Source organism: Aegilops tauschii, chromosome 7 (genome assembly GCF_002575655.3).
Source record: "Aegilops tauschii subsp. strangulata cultivar AL8/78 chromosome 7, Aet v6.0, whole genome shotgun sequence".
Classification (NCBI taxonomy): Eukaryota; Viridiplantae; Streptophyta; class Magnoliopsida; order Poales; family Poaceae; genus Aegilops; species Aegilops tauschii.
In genome coordinates this window covers 303,802,649-303,815,673 of record NC_053041.3, presented here as the reverse complement: position 1 = coordinate 303,815,673, position 13,025 = coordinate 303,802,649, and the positions used below count along the sequence as shown (strand labels likewise).

Below are 13,025 nucleotides of genomic sequence, written 5' to 3'. Positions count from 1 at the left end.
AGTCAAACTCCCACCGCCCCCTCATTTCTCCTTTCCTCCCCATTCTTCCCTCATTCGTGGCCACGACATCCCCATCCACAGGCGGCGGCCCGGCAATCTGCTCTGCGCCGCCCCTCACTCCTCCTGGCGACGCCGGGGCCATCCACCGCGTGCGCTCTCCTCTTCCTCCCCATGGCCGCCTTGCTCCCCATCACCTACGCCCACTCTGGCAGCCCCCAACCCTAGTTCTCTCACACCCCGTAGGGAGAGGAGGAGTGAGGCTTCTGGGCGAGGAGGTGCTGCTGGGCGAGGAGGCACTTGATTTGCGTTCGCCGGCGCTGGATCCGCGTGCGCCGGCGCTTGATCTGCTCCGTCGTGGCTCCGGCGACCTTACCCTGTGGCTCCGGGACAGGAAGGCTACCCCGCCGACATACAGGTCCGCCCCCTTCTCCTCTCCTCTTGGATTTCTTCTTCTTCCCTTCCCTGAGATGGTGTTCGTGCTGGGCTGCAGGAGACTTCAACACGCCAATGGATGCAGCCAGCCTCCAACTCACCACGCACCTGCACCAACTTGATGCAGGGAGAGGAGGAGTGAGGCTTCTCTCACGGGATGACGCCCAGCCATGGGGCAGCAGCAACCCAAGGTAAAGCCTCCCTCTACCTCTCTCTCGTTTTGATTTCATAGGTCTGGTTCCCTGATTTTTCTGCTGCTCTAGATTCACTTACATGCTTGACTGAATCTAGTTGCTCTCAGGCCCTAGTGTTCAATGAGATAGGCATTGCACTGTTTACCAATTTAATTTGCTTGCCTACAGCCACATGGTCTAGAGATAGAATTGAGATATTCAGACTAAGTTTAATGATTTGCTGGTCATAATTACTGAATTTTGCTTGGTGCTATCACTGCCGGCCTCTAGTGCTGAATCAGTTGGTCACTGTACTGTTTACCAATTTAATTTGCTTGCTTGCCGCCACATGGTCCAGAGATAGAAATTCAGATATTGAGACTAAAGTTTAATTCAGATATAGAAGGTATACCAGTCTCTTTGCAGTTTGCTCTTAATACACTCTTCCCTTGGCCATGATGAGATGTTTAAGTCTTTCCACTTATCAGTTTTTAGTTCCACTTGAAGCGATGCATATTCGAATACATTTTCTAGTCCTTTGAGCTGTTGAATGAATAAATGACAAAGTATTAGCATCACAACCGAACAATAACAGAAATCGTCTTATCAAAAGATGGTGTAGTGGGACTAATGACTAACCATAGCGGTGAGGTCTTTGCGGCTCATTCTTGGGCCTAGCGAGTCGAGCACCTGGATGCATCGCTGCCCGGCATTTATAACTGCTAGGTACCAATGGAAGTGTTCAATGTTAACTGGAATGAATATCTGAAAATAGGGTTTTTGTTAGTTTAGGTCCCATCTATACAAACATTTATATGGAACTGAGACTCACCATATCATGTTCCAAATAAGTTGTAGCTCTGTTTAATACCCATCTTGGTGCGTCATCCCGTATAGAGCTAGATTCCTTTATCATCTTAGAGATGCATGCACTCTCTAAGAACACACTTCCACCTGACCTCATCTGTAGATGCTCTTTAGCACTTATGCAATGTATGTATGCGTCTATGATCTGCAATATGAAGTGCACACCTTAGTCAGAGGAGTGAATAGAAACTCATGTTAAAACAGCAGTCTTGTCTGAAAGACACATATACTTACTTCGTCGCCAAGGAATTCTTCGGGGAGTAATAGACGTTCTAACTGTTTTCTTTGGAGATGTGAGTCGTCGATGCTCACTAAATTTCTTTTATCGTTTGGTTCAGACATGATATTTTCAATCACAAACCAATCATCGCCAGTGCAGGCGTAATCTATCATGATGTAAGTAACAACATTTATTAATGACAAAGAAAATAAATGTAGCAAAAGCAGGGCATAGAAGGATTTGTCCGTGCCTTCTGGAGCCACCACGTAGTCTTGTGCCTTCTTAGGTTTGTTATGCAGTCGGATAGGCTTCCCTGTATGTGCCCCTTCCATGCGAGACGTTAGTTCTAATTCTCTGTCCTCAGTTGCATCCATTTGTTCACTTGTTTCATTGAAGGTTAATTCCTGGAGGCAACATTGCAAAGAATAATGGGTATGCAGGATATAATATACTTACAATTAGACCTATTTGGAAAATAGTTGGAAAAGAAAAGATACCTCTGTCACTTCAGAGTCTTCGGAATCACTGGACTGCGTGCTCTGCTTTTTCTCCACTTCTTTGTCGGCTGTTCCATTTGATTCTCTCATTGTGTCCCCTATAGTGTCTGCCCCTTCGGTGCCAAATGTTTGTGCTAATTCCTCATCCCGAGCTGACTGCATTTGTTCACTTGTTTCGTTCAAGGTTAATTCCTGAGAGCAAGATTACAAAGAACAATCAGTATGCAGGGTTTAATATAATTAGAATTAGAACTATTTGGGACATATACTTGGAAAAGAAAATATGCCTCTGTCACCTCGGAATCTATGGACCGCGTGCTCTTCTTTTTCTCCACTTCATCTTTGTTGGCTATTCCATTTAATTCTGCAAGTTTGTCCCCTACAGTTTCTGCCCCTTCGGTGTCGAATGTTTGTGCTAATTCATTGTCTTGAGCTGGCTGCATTTCTTCACTTGTTTCCTTGACGGTTAATCCCTGAGAGCAACATTACAAAGAATAATCCCTATGTAGTATTATAATATAATGAGAATTAGAATTATTTGGGATAGTTGAAACGGAAGCATGCCTTTGCCACTTCGCAATCTGTGGCCTGTGTGCTTTTTTTCTGTACTTCATCGTCGTCGTCTATTCCATTTGTTTCTTCCTCGCTTCGTACCTGAAACACACATAATATAATATTACCCGGTACTTACTGGTTCTTCATCGCTTAGTAACTGAAACACATAATAATATAATATTCTTCAGTACGTATAGAAGAGCAAATATTATGAAGATGAATAAAGAATCGTAGGTATGATATTATGATACTATAGATTACATATTGTTTTGTCCCCCTTGAATAAGAAGAATAATAATGGCATGTGAAATTAAAAACCGCCTTTGTCGGCTTGGGTTTTGTATGCTTGTGTTAGGATATCACCTCATCAATCTGCATATTTTCTGTATCTTCCATGATGCCTTGTTCTTCTATTGCATTTGTTGAGTCGGTGTTCATATCTTCATCTTTGGTTATCATGCATTCAATCTGCATATTTTGTGTATGCTCGTCCTTCGCTCCTTTGTTGATGTTTTCCTGAAAATCAAAGCATATATTATTATCACGTCATACACATTCAGCCCCTATGTTTTGTTAGCTTGAAAATCGATCTTATATGTTGGGTCGTAGGGAGTACATCAAAACTGTATGCACATATCTGCTCATGTTTACTTAACATAGTGGTATCAGGACATCCTTTCCAACTAAATTTCAGTATCTATTTCTTTTTTTAATTGTTCAGTAAACTTTTCGAGACTAACTTGCGTGACTATTCTCTCTAGTAATCAGGTGGATCTTGCCCAAAGAATTTCCTAAGTCACATAATGAAATCTCTGTAACTTTGCGGGATAACACAAGGCATGTTGATTCACTTCGTTGGATCACCTCTAGCGACTATGTTGCCTTGTAGATGTGAAATCGTGAATAGGATGTAATTATCGAGAGATATCATTATTACCACGATGATATCAGATTGATCCGTAGAGGCCACCGGGGATTGTGACGCAGACATGGGGGGGACGATGGTAGTTCACCACGGACACATGTGTACGGCAAGCTGGACAGACTTGCGGTGGAGGAGGCCGGCGCGGCGGAGGGGTGTGAGGCTGCGGCAATCCTTCGCGAGAGAGGATGAAGGAAACCCTACGGTGCAAAACCCGTTGCTTCTGTGGGCTCCTGATTGAAAGATCGTTCGCTGTAGGCAATATGTAAGGCGGAAATCAGGGGAAGGACTTTCATAGCATGAGGAGGCAAGGGAATCGTGATTGTTATCTCAGGCCCCACGCTTTCCTTTGATCTATCTTTTTTTTGGCAACTCCTTTGATTTATCTCAGGACGCATGTTTTTTTTTTGCTTTTTTTATACCCTACGCACATAGAATTAATTGAGTTATTTTCGTAATACATGTTTATGCAGAAATATTGCTCGGCTCATCAGAACGTTTATCTATTTTTTGTGTGCTTTCTCTTATACCTTTTTATTATGTACAGAAAGTTCATCATTCTCTACAGAAATATAATTCTTGTATCCTTTGTCTTGGCAGTTAGTTAATTATGTGCCCTCAATGGCCGTGTTTGACAGGAGGGGCCAAGGAAGTGCTTTCGATTGTTTCAAGACTGAGCTTGATAAAACGGCATAATCCACTATTCCTGAGATCAAACCATGCAACCTTGCAAATATTGTACTACAGCCCAAAGCTATTGGGACTGGTGACATCATAGGTTTCCATGTTATGAAGAAACCATCAAGGTGAGTTCCGTACTTATGTTTTATTATTATTGCTGCTCACGTGTGTTCAGAAAAATTGATTGCTTTCTTGGCCCTTTATCTCTTTTTGTTCATTGTTGCTTATGCTGTCTTCAGTGTTGTGTTTACACATTATTATCGACGGTTGTTAGTGTTAGGGACTGAGAATACTTAGTACTCCATGATGACCACGTCCAGTCAAGACTGAAGTTGACACTTCTTTCTTCCATTTATATGTTAGATGGATCGTTTCAATTTAGTTAGTTCACGTGCGCTTGGCAATTCAACCAGTTATATTTGAGACTGAGGTCGAACAATCACATATGCACTTCAGAGAAAAACAGCCATCATAAGATTGCAATATTTCATTATTTCTGTCAATGATCCCAACAGCTTACATTTTGCTGGTATAGCAATCTTATGTTCTGGAATTTACAGAATAAATTGAAATTTCTACGTTCCCAAATGAATGCTGTAAGTAATCAGAACATGAACGGAATAACAAGTGTGACACATTTAAAGTCTGTACTTTTTCATTTCGGGACAGTTAATATGTCAACGATTTTTACAAATAAATCACACTAATAAACGACTCTGACATAAAGAGTCGGAGGTCACATCGACATCATTTGTGTTTCATGCCTATTATGTAGTGCGCTGTTATGAAACCTGCAAATAAAACAAGAGAAAAGTGTTATATTCAGAGTTAGTTATATAGGTACAAAATCGAAGGTGCAAAGAAAACACGAACTATTGCACGTACCTCACCCCTCTAAAACATCTCTGTAGACAATGTTTTTGGTGCTTCTCCCAGATTTATCAACCTCCTTGTTAGGCTTGGCTAAAATCCGTGTCGTCTTTCTTGAGACACCCCTTGACAATGCAACATATAGTTGGCCATGTGAGAAAACAGGTTCTGGAAGGTAAATACCGACATTTGGGATGGTTTGACCCTGTGCCTTGTTAATGGTCATCGCAAAACTCAGGCGGATGGGGAACTGTTTTCTCTTAAGCTTGAAGGGAAGTGAGGTGTCCTCCGAGGGCGACATAGGGATCCTAGGTATGAACACCCTCTTTCCAGCATGCTGGCCACCAACAATCTCTGCATCGATTGCATTATCCTGGAAGGCCCTGATCATAAGCCGTGTTCCATTACATAGCCCATTATGAGGGTCGAGGTTCCGTAGCAAAATGACCGGGCAGTTGATTTTTACTCTCAAGACATGCGGGGGCAACCCATTTGGTGTGATCGAGTTCAGGAAGTCAATTGTGTAATTATTCTGGAAGTCATCCTCGATATAGTCAAAGCTATGGTACACCTTTTCTTCGCCCGGAAACCTGGAGATCATCTTGTCATTCAGGTCATCTACATGCTCATTTTTGGTCGAGAGAATTGCACGTGTGCTCATGTACTCTCTCGACCTAGCATTGGTGTGCAAGGATGGGAAGACATCTTCGATAAGCTTGTTAATAGGTTCATCATCGTCGGTATAAGCAATCACAATGTCTTCAGGGAGATGCACATAGTCGTCGCCAATTGTTTCTTCCGTCCCATTGCCGATCCGTAGGAGGTATTCCGAGAACCAAGGGTCTGTCTGTGCCCGCATATTGCGTGTGAGGCGTATCTTGCGGATCTTCTGCCACAGATAGGATCTCAACAGTGTAGCATCAGTGATCTGTGCTCTTGTCCCTCGGGTCACAACGGGGAGGACCTGCCTGAAATCGCCACCAAAGACGACAACCTTTCCACCAAATGGTAAAGAACATTCCATTATATCCTGCAGCGATCTATCAAGTGTCTCAACTGCTTGACGCTTTGTCATAGCAGCTTCATCCCAAATTATCAAGGACGCCTGTTTAAGCAACTCTGCCGTACCACTTTGCTTTGTGAAGCTACACATGCTGTTGTCAGTGAGCTTGATTGGAATTTTGAACCTGGAGTGTGCAGTCCGGCCTCCAGGCATTATCGACGCTGCGATACCTGATGTAGCAGTTGCGATCGCTATTAGACCCATCGAACGGACCTTTGCAAGCAACGCCTTGTACAGGTACGTCTTCCCAGTGCCTCCTGGACCGTCAACAAAGAATATCTGGCTTTTTTGGTTTGTCACATGATCCATTATGTCATTGAAACCAGCTAGTTGCTCATTGTTCAAACAGCTGAATAGATCTAGATGTTCTTGGTCCACTTTGACCTGTCTCTCCTCTGTTACCTCTGTATTGTCAAAGTTAGAAGAACCATCTGCGTCAACCAGATCCGGAAGTCCATAGAGTTTAATATCCTTTCCCATGGATTGCAGCAGATCCCTGATATCCCTAAGGACCATTTGCTCAAGTGCTGCCTCATTCGATTGAGTACGGCGATAATCTTCAGACATGGATGCTAGATGTTTGTCCCATAACTGACGGATTTGTGTTGCCTCACAGAATACCAATATAGTCGCAAACAACCGTCTAAGAGCAGTAGGCATTTGAAATGTCCCAGCCTCCGTCATGCAATCATCAAGTGTCCTGTCGTGCTCAATGAGGCCTAATTGCTCACACGCCTCTCTGAAGGACCCGCATGCCTTGCCATTTACTGTTTTTAAATCATCAAATGAAGTGGCACCTCGGACATGGTTTAGGAGCACCCGCAAGTAGTACCTCTCTCCTTCAGCAGGGTGTGCATGCACCAATCTTCCAATCTGTGATCTCTTATTTTTTCTCGGTTGCCACTTCTTATTACCGGCTATCCACCTATAATGTTCTGGGAACTCTCTGTACAACAATTTTCGTGCCTCTGGATACTTTTGGTTCATCCCAAAGTACTCGGTAAGCATGGATTTGGAAGAAGATGGTCGAGCAACAACATCTTCCAGATTTTCATAAGCCTGAAATGCGACTGTATGCATGTTTGGCAAATGAAGCTGGAGCTGCAACACAGCTGGGCTGACACCAAACATTTTAAAGCCAAAAATCCTGTAGATAGCTTCGGGAGGAGATATACAGCGTGCATCCCTATATTGTCGAATTTCATCAATGATTCCCCCGTCATTGATAATATCCTGCTCGAACGCAAATGATGCCTTATCATGCCCTTTGTAGATGTATTTGAATAAGTACTTCACTGCCTTGATGCTCGAGCATGCTTCGACATTAATGTGACAGTTGTATGTCATCAGCAGAAATGGGTTGTAAGGGACCACCCATCTATTGTCCAAATCTGCTCCTCTGATCCTAACTCTCACCCCATCATCCCTCCTTCTATAGATGGGATATGAGTCTTTCCCTTGTAATGTAGCATCACAGAAATCTCGCGGGTAATGAAACCGACATTGTCCATCTATCATGCAAGGGCAACTTTTCTTGAGCGCGCCACATGGACCATGCAACATGTGTTTGACCACCAGATCATGGAGAACAGGATATTTTTTTTTGTCAGGTATTTCTGCCGATATCACCCGATCATAGTCATCCGGGGTCCTTAACTTACTTTTAGCTTTCATGATCAGAAGTATATGCTCATGAGGGAGGCCTCGTTTCTGAAACTCAGTGACATGTACATAAGCCGCAACTTCTCCAAAATGCTTACCCTTAATCAGTAAGTCCATCATGGATCGTTGTTTAGCTCTGTATACTCTTGCCACAAGGTCTGGACGGTCTTGTGGCAGCTGTCCAGGCAACAATTCAATAGTTATCTCCTCCCAGTAGGGATTGCATGTCATCGTGACAAAATAATCCGGTTTACCCCATCGTTGAACTATTGCCATTGCATCCAGGAACCTGCGTTGCATGTCACGGTCACCACCAGGGAAGGTACGTGGAAGCACGATTCTCTTGCCAATACGATCACCGCGTGACTCGCCAGCGATGACGGTGTCAACAAGGCCCTATAATAAATCAATATTTGACGCCAATTAGTATACCATGTTGAAGCAAAGAGTGGCATCTGTAATACAATTTAATAGTATAAACACAAGCACGTTACCTGGTAGAGGTCAGCGCGTATGACCTTTTGATTTGCTGGCTTTGAGTACCAGTCAAGCCTCATTGTCTCAATCTTGATGTACATGTCAACCGCCCACTGTTGGAAAAGGCGCCCCCCAAACAAGATGATGTTAAAAAGCTTTTTCCGGACCTGCAGCTTGAAGGCATAGTACTCCCTCGCGCTAACATATTTCCTTGATTTTGTGGCATTCATCTCATTGTCACCAAAATCCTCATCCGGGTTATCCTCGTAGTCATCTAAAAATTGTTTAACAACATTAAAGTTGGTATAATAGAATCATAATAAGAATATAAAAACAGGAATCGTGTCCAATGCCTGCAGCTAAATCGGTGGCTTGGTCTTCATGCCCTGCGCCATGACCAAGTTCTTCTCTAATCATGTTATCGTCTGAAAGATGGATACCAAATAAGGTTAACTTTGACTGGCCTGGTCGTCATGTCGGCGGCCATGATCAATTTGGTCTATAATCATGTTATTGTCTGAAAGATGAAATACTAAATAAGGCTAACTTTGATTAATATGTATAAATCAACAATGAACATAAATCTGGTATAATAGAACCATAAGAATACAAAAACAGCAATCACGTCCAATACCTGCAGCTAAATCAGTGGCCTGGTCTTCATGTCTTGCATCATGACCAAGTTGTTCACTAATCATGTTATCGTCTGCAAGATGGATTACTGAATAAGTTTAACTTTGATTAAAATTTATAGATCAATTATGAACATTATACCTGAAGGAAGAACATAGGCTGGGTACTGTTGTCGTGCAGTATCATCCACTAAATCTTGGTTTGTGTCATCGGCGGCCCCAATATATGGCATCAAACGATTCCAACCGATCTCCCCACGTGGGAAGAATAGTGGATATGACAAAGGGTCGTAGCACCCATAGTATGCTCTAATATACAGGGGACGCTCTCCTTTCCCGTACATGATAACACTTCTATCAAAGGTTTTTTGTGGGTCGCTCCCTTCAACCCATATTGCTGCTACCTGAGAAGTTGTTGGCGCATTGTACCTTCGTTGATCAAGCTTGATATCGGTATTTAATGAGATCCTGTATTCATCTAGATTTGGAACAACTCCAAGGCTTTTAAATACTTGAGCATAAGGGTTATGCTCTAGTATTGCCAGAATCTTCCGTATGAGATCTAACCTAAGATTTGGAGACCTCTTAACCCTATGAAACAAGTTTTCATCTGTATCATAAATATATAGCTGCAAATGTCGAGGGCCATTATCACCAGACTCGAGATCATCAAGAGCGTGGTACAACCCTCCACACGCACGAAATGTATATACGCCGGTTCCTGCTGCGGTGCTGACTCGGCGATCAAGGGTGACTCCCAGACTTGTGAATGAGAAGTGGGAGTTGAAATACCGTATATTTTCTCTGAAATATCTAGCATCCCCATCATCTTGACTTGTAAACAACCGTTTCAACTCCTCACAAACATCTGGAGTAAATACATCCACTTTTCCCTTTCTGCAGCAGAATGCAGGCCCCTCGTATTGAAAGCGCAAAGCTCCACAATGGTGGCAATCAGTAAATTTTCTAAGCACATGATGCTTTTTGGGCAGGTTCATGTAAACTCGGTTGTGAGCATCATTATTGGGAGCTCCATCAACATACTTTTGCTCCACTCGGTAGGATTGAAAATAAACATCTGGAGCAGAATGCATTAATTAAAGTTCACCCAGAAACCATATTACTAATACTATATTGTACTGGCAACTCATGTCAACAACAATAAACCTGGTTGGGCGAAGATCCTAGCTTCTTCATCATGGTCCATGTCTCCAGTTTTTTCTCCTAGGTTCCCGTCTCCCAAGCATTCTATTTGTGAGTATTGAATAGTAGTGCGTTAGGAGTAGTAAATGATGCTCATTTGATGTTATGCATACTGGGGAGATGAAACTAAAAATGACATTATGCAGACCATCAATGTTTATGGTGTGGACATCGGGCTCCAGTAGTCCGTAAGCATCTTCGGCATGGTCGTTGGCTGAAAACATTTATTTGGCACAAAAGAGTAAGCAAAAGAGATGGACCCTTTTTATGCACAGGATGGTACCACAAGACCGTACCAATTTGATTATGAGGGGTTTGACCTGCATCTGGGGACGGTTCCATCCCTGGAGTAATATCATTACGTTGGATCGGTAGAGGTTTCTTGCCATAAGAAGGATCTGTACCTGAAACAAAAATAGAATGGCAAATTAGAGAAGAAATAAACACCGGATAATTTAGCACCATTAATAAATCAGACAACTAACCCTTTTTTAGAAGACTTTTCTGGCATATGTAGGTTGTCGATTGTACTGAGTTGGGGGTTCTCATCTAGTGACATAAGTGTGGGTATCAGTCGTCTTGAATTCCGTTGCATCTGGTACGCATCATTTCTGTGCAACCAATCAAACTCATCGTCCACATTGTCTTCTCTGGTCAAATGAACGGAATTTGGTACCGCACCCCCTGCACTTGTTATGTTCTGTAGTTGTGTGACTGCAGATTGTCCGGTAGCCGGCACTTGCGTTACAATGTTACTGCCATCAAGGACGGCAGCAATATGCTTATTTTGCTCGCGGGTTTGTCGCTGTCGCTTTAATATTTCCTCTCTATTTCGTGCATACCGCTCCCTTTCCATACGATTCTTAATCTCATTACTGCCTGTGTAGATGAAGAATAGATCATTATATATAGCAATATATATAATGGAGAATGAATTTCATCTTTGTTAATCTCATTACTACCTGAGTAGATGAAGAATAGATCATTATATATAGCAATATATATAATGAAGAATGAAGTTCATCTTTATTACCTTGTGATACACCCAGCTGTGTTTGTGCCCCACTGATCTCAGCAGACGCAATTTTCTTCTGTTTGTAGGCCTCACGTCGTCTCTTATTAATCTCATCCTTATTTTGTGCATACCGCTCTCTATCCCTCTGCCTTTTTACTTCTTTAGGGTCTGCAATCAATGTCACAATTCAGCAGTTGGGGTACAAAAACTGAAATTGGGTGGTTGTGTAATGCTCATCACCCAAGGATTGGTTGTTGCTTATATCCTGGAACGGGGTGCGCGCCCTATTGGGACTGGTTGGGGCCATACGAAGTCCTTCAACCCTGTGAATGTCAAGAATGGTATCACACAATTGTAACTGAAGGAATACTATTACCACAACTCAGACAGAGTAGTGTTTTATGTTCAACTCCATCCTACTGTATAACATGAAAGCTTTGTTAATACTCAGTCGCCAATTGAATTCCTTTTGCATTAATATATATACCTGCAACAATGATTCAGGATGTAGTAGTTTGTAATGCTATTCATGTAGGTGTATCTCAGAGTGACTTTATGTGTGTTCATATTTGGAACTGAGAATTGAACCTGTTCATATGCAGCTTGATGAGGCATTTTCATGCCATAATTCAGCAGTTCATACACTTTCGTTGTTTTTCATAATTTCATTCAATCAAAACAATTGATGGATCACATGAACAGGTTGACAAAGGAGCAGGGCGGAGGCGTCTTCTAGCCTAACGAAGCCTTGGCGGCAGCGGCATGTAAAAGCCTTTCGAACTTCAGGTCAGAGAAGAGCATGCACCTATGTCGGCGAGGAGCTCCTCGTCGCGGCCGTGGCAGGGCGTCTGTGCGGCTGCACCTGTGTTGGGGAACAACACGTCGTCGTGGCCGTCGTCGAGTGACTCGGCGACCTCGTCGTCGGGTGCCTCGGCGGCTGCGCAGGGCAGCGACGTCGCGGCCGTCGTCGGGTGCCTCAGCGGCTGCGCAGGGCAGCGACGGGGCATGTAATCTGGACGTCGAGCCTGGATTGATTCCCGCTAATTTAGCTCAGTTGTTTTCGTGTATGACTCTCCGTGTATTTGGACGTGGGTTGTTACTTTTTCTTTCTTGAGAAAAGGACGTGGGTTTACCTGTAGATGTAGACTCGTGCGGGCGTGGGTTGTTTGTACGGGCAGAGTTTTCGTCCGCCGTCGTCAAGTTCTCTCGTTTAATAGTAGTGTAGATTTAGGAGCACATGTTGCAACTAGCTCTTATTCTGTAGCCAGCTTCTCTTCTCTCTTCTCTTCTCTTCCTTCCATGTCAGCAGAAAAATAATATTTTAACTCTTATAATCTCCTTACATAAGTTTATTGTACTTTGATCAAATATATTTCCTTCAAACCGATGAACTAAGGGCAACTCAAATGCACGACCCCACTCGGTGCATGTTTGTCCGTTTGGGCCAAACAGACAGACGGCACGGCCCAACGTGCAACCGCAACCGCATCCACATTTTTTCTGTTTGGCATCCGGGCCGCCCCATTTTCCACGCAATCGTGCGTCCGATTTGCGTCCACACGGACGTCGAACGGACGCGCACGCGCCCGCTCCGTGTCCGCCTCGAGCCCGCGTGGCAGTCGCCCACCTACCTCTCACCATTCACATTTACGGTGCACGGACGGGCGAACGCGCCTGGCAGCCACCCGGTCGAGCGGTCATCGTCCTTTTTAATGTGGAAGTCATGGACTGGTGGGAGTACACACTTCCACTCCCG

The 13,025-nt window shown here is 43.6% G+C and overlaps 1 long non-coding RNA gene across 1 annotated transcript; it reads left to right on the top strand.

Moving 5' to 3' along the window:
* LOC141026505 (uncharacterized) lies at positions 1-12,409 on the top strand. The gene is made up of 4 exons (XR_012188724.1): positions 1-415; positions 491-623; positions 4,267-4,472; positions 11,972-12,409. It is a non-coding gene; the product is annotated as an uncharacterized lncRNA (long non-coding RNA).
* The last annotated feature ends 616 nt before the right edge of the window (positions 12,410-13,025 follow it).